The following is an 11,568-nucleotide window of genomic DNA, read 5'->3' as shown; positions in this document are numbered from 1 at the left end:
TTTGGCGATTTTTAAAAAATATAAACATTTGAACTACATTGGAGTATTGTTCAGACACAAATTGGACTTTCTTTTAAAGAAGCCAAGAAATACTTGGGAAGAAAGATATTTGTGTTTCTATTTTCACTTTCTGTATTAAATCATTCGAAGCCTGTGTGTGCTGATTACAGCATTTCCTCTTCTTGTAGTGTTCTCTAAGAGAAACACTCATATAAGCATTGCAGCAAATGTGTCTAGCATATATTTCGTTTTTCTCTTCACCTCAGGAGTGTAAATGAGCCTAAAAAAAAGACTGTAAAATTCTAAAAAATGCTTTAAATTACTAACAAAACACGAAGAACTTATACTAAATATATCTTGAAGCTCCTGTGGCATGAGACATAAAGGGTTCTGAAAGTCCTGTTGCACTTATCTACTAGTATGTTATGCAGTGCAATAGCGTCCCAGAGCTCTATAAACATTGTTTTAGAATTGACTGGAACATTTGAAGCTGAGTCACAACTGTTTGATTCTGACTGGCCCCTTCTGAATTCTGAGTGTTCTTCTACAATCATTTTACACTAGCATATGCAAGAATTCCAACAGCTGTACTTTTCAACTGGCCTTGCAATTTTAGACAATATGTTTACATTTCCGTCTTCTAAAAATAGTAGCAGGAATGAGGAGAAGGGTGAGAAATGCTTTGCAGGAAGACTAAAGAGCACTCTGTAAAAGATTCTTCAAAAGCATGAAGCTATGTACCTGTTAAAAGAATGTGTATTTCTTAGTTTATATACACTGCTGACATATTTGAATGAGCACAGGCTGTTACCATTAATTTAAAAATAGTTAATAGTTAGAGAAAGTCTAAGGAATTATGCATATATGAGAGTTATGCTTTATCCACTGCTAAAATGCAGCCCCCTCCTAGGGTGAAACATAGTGATGGTTCAAAAGGGGTTATCAGCCTTAAAAGAGTTCTATGTGTCTGATAACCAGAGTGACTGATATTAATGGGTGACTTGACAATACCACCATTTTCAGTAATTAACTGCAAATGGGCATCATGTTTTCAATTTCAGAAAGCTGCTACTGATGTGCATGGCTGAAACGAGAAACCAACTAAGATATCTTTGCTGTATCACCTTGACCAAAATAGCCTCATTTTTCCTCTCTGTGTAGCCTGCTAATTTCAGTTATAAATTTGGGGATTACAGGGTCTACTTATAATGTATTTGCAAAGTAAGAAGCGCAATGAGGTTTAAATCTTCACTGTAATGTCTAGGTGCTACTTTGATATGAGGAAATAAATTACAAACATTTAAATAGGTAGTCACATCTTATGTATAAAAGATGCTCTTTAGTGCAATTTAAGTCTAATGGAACAAGAATGAATAACAAAAGATTTGCCTGCAGCTTGGGAGAGGACAGATGCAGTCTGAGACAATGCTGGCTTCTGCCACAAGCTGTATTTCCAGTTAGGCTGACTGCAAAGTGAAAGAATATTTTGCATAATGGAATTCGCCTTTTTTTTTCTGTATAAGCCGACCGCATGAACCACACCCAAAATGGTTGCTGTTTTATAAATCACAGTACAGATTACTGTCATGTCCCCTGCTTCTCTGTGACATTCAGCTCTTTCATAAACTGAAATTTATTGCTTCCTTTCTTAAACTCCTGCTAGAGACTATTGAAAGTATTCACCTGTGAGATCTTAATTTAAACTGGGTAGAAGAAAAGAAAGTCAAAATTGTTAGCATAGTCCTGGCATTTTATGGCATAGCGGTATGATGCTGAGCAGCTTGGGTGTATATAGAAAACATTCCTGAGGTGGTGTGTGAGCCAGCTACGTTGGTGCTGGCCAGTATGAACAGGTGATGTGAAAATCTGTGCAGGATCACAGCAGAAGGTGGCCAGGAATCCACTGCAAGAGAGACACCGTTAGGATGACAATGGGAAGAGAAACAATAAGCTCCTCTGGCTCTGCCTGGAAAGAAGGTTCCCATTTTTGAATACAAAACCAGAAACTTGATTCTAGTGCTTGTTTCTTTGTATGTAGGAAGCATAACCCTGCAGATATTATTGAAAAATAATCAGACCAAGTCAGAGACCATGCTGCTTGCCTTTCATATATCTTATTTAGATTTATTTGCTAGTCACATAGGATCCATGCAATAGTTGCTCTCACAACTTCTGGGAATACCTCCCTGCAAATTCTTAATTTAACTCAAATCACATTGTGAGGTTCACCGTGGAAACAGGGCATCATGTGGTTGTTCCTCAGTTCCTTCCTTCCCCCTTGCAAGAGCTTTCCAGCATGCTGCTGTATGGACATATGGGACTTATAGCTCAACACTGAGTTCCATTTTATTGCTCTGCTGCTCTATTCTGTTGAACTAGGCCCTACAATTTCCTCTTTGCAGAGGTTGGGAAGTGTAAATTTCAGGAAGCAGGTTCTGATTTAAAAAAAATGTATCTTACTAATCCATTAAAAACACCACTAAAATAAGTGAATGTGATATACCATTTTTATAAAGAAAGTGACTTTTTTTCAGAGTACACAGTGGAAATTAACTGGTGATCTGAGATAGCCATTTCTATTTTCCTAGAACTTCAACATTCTGACACTCCTTTACCATTAAAAACAAAACAAAACCACACCCAACTATCACACATCACCAAGTATTCATATTCAGTGTTTTCTTAGTCACTGTACAGACAAAACTGCACACTCTTGGAGACCTGCCCAGGAAGACTGGGTAATCAGTTTAAAAATGACAAACTGAAAGTTTTAGTCCAAAAATATAATGCTTGAACAAATGCCTGTTGTTACAGGGAGGTGGTACACCATACCCTGATGTACTGCAGCTAAGTGCAGGTGCTTGATATTGTGACATGGTTATTTTACTGAGCTCACATGTTATCATTTCCAATAATGCTTCACTATTACTCTGTGTTGTCGGCATTAAGGGGTTACTACTCTTCATCCTACCGTGTAGATCAACGTAGATCTTCACCCATGTAGCTGGAGGATCAGTGCTGGCTACTTTCAGGAGTCACCCACAAAGAGAAGAAAGGAATAGTCCCCTGCAAAATTCAGACTCTTGAAGAAATCCAGATGGTTGTCAAATCAAAAATGTCATAGAATCACAGAATTGTTTAGGTTGGAAAAGACCCCTAAGATCATTGAGTCCCACCATTAACCCAGAACTACCAAGTCCACCACTTAACCATGTCATGAAGTGCGACATCAAAGTTGTCTTTTAAACAACCTCAGGGATGGTAACCCTCCAATTCCCTGGGCACTCTGTGCCAATGCTTGACTACTTTTTCCATGAAGAAAGTTTTCCTAGTTTGCAACGTAACCCTCCCCTGGTGCTGCTTGAAGTTGTTTCCTCTTGTCCAATTGCTTGTTACTTCAGAGAAGGGGCTGACCCCCACCTGGCTACAACCTCCTTTCAGACAGTTGAGGAGAGTGAGAAGATTACCCCTGAGTCTCCTTTTCTCTAGCCTGAACAACCCTGGTTCCCTCAGCCACTCCTCACAGGACTTGTGCTCCGGACCCTTCATCAGCTCTGTTATCTTTCTCTGGACTCACTGGACTCGCTCCAGTGAGACTCCTTTCTTGGAGTGAGGGGCCCAGAACTGGACACAGCACTCGAGGTGTGGCCTCACCAGTGCCCAGTACAGGAGGACAATCCCTGCCCTGGTCCTGCTGGCCACACTATTGCTGATCCAGGCCACAATGCCATTGGCCTTCTTGGCTACCTGGGCACACCCTGGCTCATGTTCCAGCTCATGTCAACCAGCACCACCACGTCCTTTTCCACTGGGCAGCTTTCTAGTTACTCTTCCCCAAGCCTGGGACTGTTGTGATCCAAGGGCAGGACCTGGCACTTGGCTTTGTTGAACCTCACAGCATTGGCCTTGGCCTGTTGATCCATCCTGTCCAGATTCTTCGGCAGAGCCTTCCTGCCCTGCAGCAGGTCAGCATTCACACTCAACTTGGTGTCGTCTGCAAAGTGACTGAGGGTGCACTCAATCCCCTCATCTAGATCACTGATAAAGATATTAAACAGAAGTACTCCCAGTATTGAGCATAGGGGAACCCCACCCATGACCGGCGACCAGTTGGATATAACTCCACTCTCCACCACTCTCAAGGCCTGGACATCCTGGCAGTTTCTACCAAGTGACCAGTGCACCAGTCGAAGCCATGGGCTGTCAGCTTTTCCATGAGAATATTATGGGAAATGGTGTGAAAGGCTTTACTGAAGTCAGGTAGACAGCATCCACAGCTTCTTCCTCAGGAGATTGGGTGGTCAAGCAGAACCTGCCTTTCATAAGTCCATGCTGGTGAGGCCCAATCTCCTGGTTGTGCTGCAAATGCAGTGTGATGACACTTAAGATGACCTATTCCATGACTTTCCGAGCATTAACGTCAGGTTGACAGGCCTGTAGTTCCCCACATCCTCCTTCCAGCCTGTGTTGTATTTGGGCATCATATTTGCCAACCTCTGGTTAACTGGGACTAGCCTCGTTAGCCAGGATTGCTGGTAAGTGATGGAAAGTGGCTTGGCGAGCTCTTCTGCCAGATCCCTCTGTACCCTTGGGTGGATTTCGTCTAATCCCATAAATTTGTGGGGTAGCAGGTAATAGACTATGTCCCCTTGGATTAAGGGGGCTTCATTCTTCTCCCCATCCCTGTCCTCCAGCTCAGCGGGCTAGGTATTCAGAGAAAAACTGGTATTGCTATTAAAGATGGAGACAAATAAGGCATTAAGTACCTCATCTGTTTTCTCCTTTGTCACAATGTTTCTCCCCATATCCAGTAAAGGATGGAGATTATCTTTACCTCTCCTTTTGTTGCTGGTATATTTATAGAAACAGTTTTTACTGTCTTTTATGGCCATAGGCATATTAAACTTTTGTTGAGCTTTGGCCCTTAGCTAGGATGTTTTTCTCTGTAAAAATTCTCTTTTGAGCTGAGACATGATTTCTGTTATGAAAATATACTTTAAAATAGCTTGAAAGATAGTTTCTCAGACTAACTCTAGGGTTGAAATCGTTGGTAGATATGCTTGAAAGGAAGTAGTTCACACCTGTGGTGGCATTTCTTTGAAAGTCTTTTTATTTAGAGAACATTTTGACACAGATCTCAGACATCTCTCAGCTTTAGTCAGCTGAGGGATTGGATTTTTTCTTGAAAAATGTTTGGAATAAAAAAAAATCAACTTGGCTGCTAATGTAATATTGCTACATAGTTAAATAATACAATGTGATAATGCATAGCAACCAACAGAAAAAGCCTCCCAAACTGTTGTGTGGAATGCAGAATTTATCACACTCTTGCAGATTGTAAAGTTGCAGAAATGCATATGAACTGATGGTTTGACAGAGTTGAGAAGATGGGCCAGGAGATAAGTAAAGCTTCTACTGGTGTAAGAGCATATTGAAAGAAAACCATAAACAAGTGACATTTAGTGCAGAGATAAAAGTTCATGTTTTAAATTAGGATAGTTTAAGTCATCACTTGAAGCAATTCATACTTGTTGCTTTGAACTGTCCCAGTTTTTGAGTTTAGCCCAACATTTGGGTTAGTAAACTTGTATTATGGAGTTTAGAATGTTAAACAAGGGAGTTAGCTAATGTGGATTTTATTTGCATGTCATTTGGTTGGCGCAGGAATACAAGAAACTTTTCAGACCAGCCTGTTGCCTAAAGCAGAGTGTGTCAGTAAGAACTGAACTCATCCTGTAGCTTTCCAGTGGCCTCTGTGGTTTGAATTGATGATTTTGGTTCAGCTCACAGAAGCCAGTTGTAAGCACTGTTACCACTGGCCTTTTTAATCTTAAAGACAAGTTAAAGAACAAATTAACTTGTCATTTAGATTTACTGTGAGAGTTTTCCATTTGGTACAAGCGGAGAACATGACAACCCCATCATGCCCTCATCCCTTTGCTATAGTTAACCTGTAAATACAGTTCTGCATTCTCAAGTGCTTTTCACCCATCAACTTTTTTGGGGGAAAATGATGTGCTGAGGTGCTTACTAAAGGGTGCTGCCCAAGAAAGGTTGTGCTGACCACAAGTACCATGTCTGGTATTCCTTCATGGGTAGTACTACAAGGCAGCAGCATTTTAATTTGGATCAGCTAGAGAATGTGAAACAAAACCGTCCGTTGTGATGGTAAGTATTATGTGATGAGTTCAGTTAGAATTCACAAAACATGTCAGGAGAGCAGCTGGAATGCACTTTTTATGGATTAGTTTGTTTAATCTCTTTTCTTTAGTTTGCGAGAGCAGAGTGGTACTGTGACTCCAAAACCTCTGCCTTTTCTCTTCCATCATCTAAGGAGATTAAGGAGATGAGAGGACAAGGAGGATCAAGGAGACAAAGAGCTAATCTCAGCCAGCAGAGATTCTGCGCCTTTCCTAGCCCAGAAAGTAATCACACAAAGTAACTGTCAAGAGGAGGTTCCACTTAATTTTTCTGAAGATACAGGCTGTTTCCAGTCCTTTGCTACTGCTCTGAAGCTGTGGTTCTGGGCTAAGATTACCAGTGTCCTGAGTGAACTGTCCATAGCCATGGGTAATGTTACTTTCCAGTCTGTCAGTGATAGCACTGTGACTACTACATATTCCCCAGCAGAAGCCTTTCAGCTGAGCTGGCCAAGGTGGCTTTTGGTGAAGAATAAGCATAGGCCAGTGGCCAGGATCTGCTGTCAGACTCTGACTCTCTGCACTGTGCCATGAGAAGAACCATTTATCATCTTTACATTTCACCCGTTAAATTGCTTCTTGCATTCCTCATCTGATTGTCATAAATACAGAACACTCAAAGCAAGTTCCTGTAAGGAGGGAATATATAAACCACATTTTGAAGATTTAACACCTGAGCACTGAAGTTAGCTCCCACTAGCCCCAGTTCTAAGAAGCCACTATTGGAAATTTAATCTCTAATCTTTCTGCCTTAGTTTCTTCATATGTGACATTGGGTTAATACTAACCTACTGGGAAGTTTTCAATGATGGAATGATTACTTTTTAGTTAAGTGTTAAATTTCATTAGAACACATAAATATATCCTCCAGTTGGCTACAAGATCCGTGTGGATTTTAGTAACCAGTTGCTATCATCACATAAAAGCTGAGAGGAAAATAAAACCTCTGTGAAAGCAGACTATCTTCCTGTCTGCCACCTTACCAGAAAGCACCAGAAGCATACAAAAACTGGTACTTGCTTTTTTTTATTTGCATAAAGAACTTACACTGATTCCTGCCACTGTTTTACAGTGTGCTTTTTACCTTTGACATGTGCTGATCTTACATTTACAAAAATAACATTGAAAACTAGTGTTGATAGATCTGACAGTAAAATGAAATTTTCATTGTGAAAAAGAATTTGGAAAAGTATTTTTTTCTGTTGTGTGTAACAATTGCCTCAGTTAAGAAGGTGGTGTCTGAATTAAGAATAACTACTCCAGTAAAGGAGTAATATAGCTGAAAGTCCTGACACATTGATTTTTGCATTTCTGAAACTAAGTAGTATGCAATCTGCATCAGGAGCAGTGTAGGAAGGGCTTGAGCTGTCCTTTTAAAGTGCCTATAAATGCAGCATTTGATTAACTGTACAGGAGGTATGTATCCAGGAGTGAAAACAATAAAATCTTGATGTAACTTTATCTGGCATAAAAACCCACAACAGAACAGAAGGCAATAGAAGGACAGCGAGGGCACAAATTGCTCCTCTTGGCCTATGGCACTGAGAAGTCATTACATGGAAATTCCCATGTGTATTAATTATAATGAACCCTCTTAGTGGACATGATTTTGTGTTTCATGAAGAAACCTAAGCAGTGACAAATCAGAGGCAGCTTTCCCAAGACATGTCTTGGAGTCTACGAAAAAAATAAGATGGCAAATTTATTTACAGGAAAATCAATCTTTTCAAAATATATCGCTGAGAGAGAAAGACTACAGAGACAATGAGAAACTTCAAGTGGTTTCAGTGTGTAGTTTCTAGGATATTATGGAAAAATTGCTCAAATCAACAACGGGAAGAAAATCTTTATAAGATCACAACATAGTGAACTGTGGAAAAAATGCTAGATGCTGTAACAGGAGACGTCATAGCACAAAAAATATTTTTAGAGTTTCAAGTATTAGAATTTTCAAAAGCATCCAACTCTTTTCTGATAAACTGCCTACACAGGATGTCTCTTTGGATCAAAAGCTGGAGAGCAAATGAATCTTTAAGAAGCTCCAGACCTCTAGATCTGAAAAAATTACATCTCTTGGGTGCTAGGAATTGAACAGAAGGGGTTGCAGAGCCTCTCTCTGGGTTCACATAATTATTTAATATTATATTATTTAATATTTTAATTTTTAATTTTTAATTTTTAATATTTAATATATTATTTAATACTATATGATTTAATATTATATTTGGTTTATCTGTCCTTGCTAATAAATCTCTTCTTACTTCTAAGAGTCTATTGCAAGAATCACTTCAGGTGAATTTCAGAAACCAAAAATGCTGTCTTTACAACTGTATTGCATAACCAGCATTTCTGGTCAGACCTTATATTTCTTCCTTCCTCAGATTATATTTACCCTCAGCTTCTTATGTGAAAGATACAGGGCCATTTCTCTTCAATTGTTTAAGTGCAGCCAACTATTCATGCACTGTAGGAAGGTCTCCCTTCTCATCTTTTCAGTGTGTATGCTCAGTTTTCAGCTCAGTTGGCAAGCTGAAAGTACAGCTGAAGTTTGTGGCACTGTGTGTGAGAAGGGGATCTGCTTCTCCTGACCTTTCCTCTCAGTTCTACTGTTACCAACTAATCCTCCTTATGTAATCTTGATAGGAAAGGCTATGACTTTGGAGTCTTTTGTAGTGGTGCTGATAGCTACAGAGACACATTGGGAGAGCTGGACCAAGCCTTTTCTTAGTGCATTAATGTGTTCAGTTTCAGTCGGCTCCTGTGTGATACAAGGAACTCTGCCACATTCTTCTAAAGGACGGAATTCCACGCACTGAGCCTAGAAGCCTATGTGCAAAGGTCAGGAAGGCACATGTGTGTAGAGTCAAATAATACTCTTAGACAGGTACGAATATACCCCTGACTCTTCAGGTTCTTCTGGCGTTTGCATAGCCACAGAAAGTCACACCATGATGCCAAGTACCTTAAAGTGCCACAAACAGTGAGATGGGAATGGAAACTTAACTGCAGAAGGCTGTACAATGTAAGTGAGCAGAGATGCTGGACCAGATGACCTACTGTGGTCCCTTCCAGCCTGCCCATTCTGTGATTCTGTGACCTTACTAAGCTCGGTAGCAGCTGGATGAGGCAGGGCCTTGTCAGTGTTGGCTGTCTGTGAGGAACAGTTGGACTTTAGGATTCTGACAGGTACAGAGTTAATTTTTTGTCTCTGTGTCAACTGCTTCACATCAAGTACTACTCTGTGCCCTTGGTCTGAGTTGGCTCTGAGGCTGGACACTGGACAAACTGGTCTAAACTGCCTCTGTTATAATGGTGAGCTTTTGCATCAATAGGGCCAGCACAGAAAAATCTCAGAATCTAAGGAATTTCCTATGATTCTCTGAATCCTCAGAAAACCCTATGAAAATAATGAGAAAAAAAGTACACCTTTAAAATACAAAGGCAAATAATGTATACCTTCAATATTTCTTCTAAATCATTGTGACGATGCCGATGCAGAGGAAGAGGTGCAGTAAGTCATGATGACAGGATGATCACATGAGCTCTTAAAGCCCTCTTAGAATTGTTTGAAAAGTTGATGGTTTTATGCCCCAAAGTGCTAACTATGATGCTTCTGGTGTTTTGCTGTGGAAAAACATATAGATTGTGCAGACAATCCTTTGGTGATGGTAGCAGAATGCAGTCTATTAAGTGGTGAGGGGACAGAGATCTCCACTTTTGGCAGCGGTAGGGATATTTAAAATGCTTTATTAGGACTGAATTTTAGAGGATATAGCTTCCACTGTAGGTATTTATACAAGAAAATTAGCCTGCTCATCAGATATTCTGCTCAGCAATAGAGTAGCCTTTGAAAGATCATCATAATAGTGGGTGATCCTTTGTTTTACATGTGAATGTTTTTCCCTGTTTTAAATAATGGACTAAGGCTAATCACCTGCACAGTTTACTGGAAGAGTGGACCAGTCCATTCAGTATCAATGTATAAGTAAATGGTCCACTGGAATAAAGGCTGCTTTTAAAAGCTTTTTGAAATTATATTCATAGGACTGGTATAAGGAATGTAGAGCGTATGCCAGTGAGGAGATATATTGTGTTTTGTTCAGAAAATATATCCTTTTTGTGTATATATTTTCTTAGCTCCCTGTGCCAAGCTGAACTCCCCAGACACCTGAATACTTCACGCTCTGTGAGTAAACACTCAACTAGAGTCAGAGAGGAATGTGCCGGGATTATTTAATCTCTAGACAGAGAGGGAAAAAATCTCTGTCATGACCTACCGACCAGACATTTCTTGGCAATTGCTAATCAACAGTGTTAGCCTTTTATTGTCTCTCCTGCCATTATCTTCCAGGAAAGGTCTGAGCAAGAGGTCAGAGCAGCTTAAGTGGGTATTGGTTCATTTGTTATCTTTCATGCAGAATGCTGCCGTCAACAGTCTGCTCTCCGCTGAAGGTGAAATACTTCACCTTAATATGTCATGTTCATTTACTGTAGAATTTGGCAACCAAACTCAAAAGATAAGAATAGTTTCTGGTGGAAATGTTTCTGAGAATAATTTTTAATGCTTTCTATAAGCAATAATTTTTGAATGATCTATATTTGATTAATTACAAACTACTTCCTTATTGACAGTCTACAGAAGAAACACATTAGAAAAGTGACCTGGATCTTATTTCAGATTACCAGCTTCTAAGACTGTCTCTGTTCAGGTAAGAACTATGATCACCTTTGAACAGGCAATTGGATTTGCATTCCTTTCCTGAAAAAGCCTTTTCTTGGTTGCAGACCCACAGAAGAAAACATTCATTCCTAGAAAAGATGAGGAAAAAAGGGACAAATTATAGGAAAAATTCACCTAGCACCTGCCTTCTGTCACACAAATATATTGTGTAGAGAGTGGTAACGTATATGGTAACAAGTGACTGCACCTGGAATTCTGCATTTTTTGGGAAGGAATTTAATTTGAAAGACAGTGTTACCTTTGATCAGAAATTGTTCATTATTCAGCCTTGTTAACCCATGCTGCCTTAAAAAAGTACTGCTGAACAGGAAAACCAGAAATCTGATTGCTTCCTTTCTGGGAATGGAAGTGTCTAGCTTAAGGCATGGGGGAATTTCTCTCCTTTTCTCTCTTGCTGTAATACTGGAACCATTTAAAATTTGTTCAAGCTTCTATGGGAAGACAACACAGACTGCTCTTCTATCTTTCTCTCCAGCATAGAAGAGCAGCTGGCAAAAAAATGAGTGCCACCACAGCTTTTATAGTCGCCAACAGACGGCCCAGGACTCTGGACCCTGGAGAGGCAATGAAAATGAGAGGTGTTCACCTCCTCTCTCAAATCCAGCAGAAGCAATGAGGATCCCCTTC

Source organism: Corvus kubaryi, unplaced genomic scaffold (genome assembly GCF_017639235.1).
Source record: "Corvus kubaryi isolate FWS band 111438036 unplaced genomic scaffold, C.kubaryi_AGA036_p1.0 37308, whole genome shotgun sequence".
Lineage (NCBI taxonomy): Eukaryota > Metazoa > Chordata > Aves > Passeriformes > Corvidae > Corvus > Corvus kubaryi.
The sequence above is the reverse complement of the archived record's forward strand: the minus strand, read 5'-3'. Positions refer to the sequence as shown.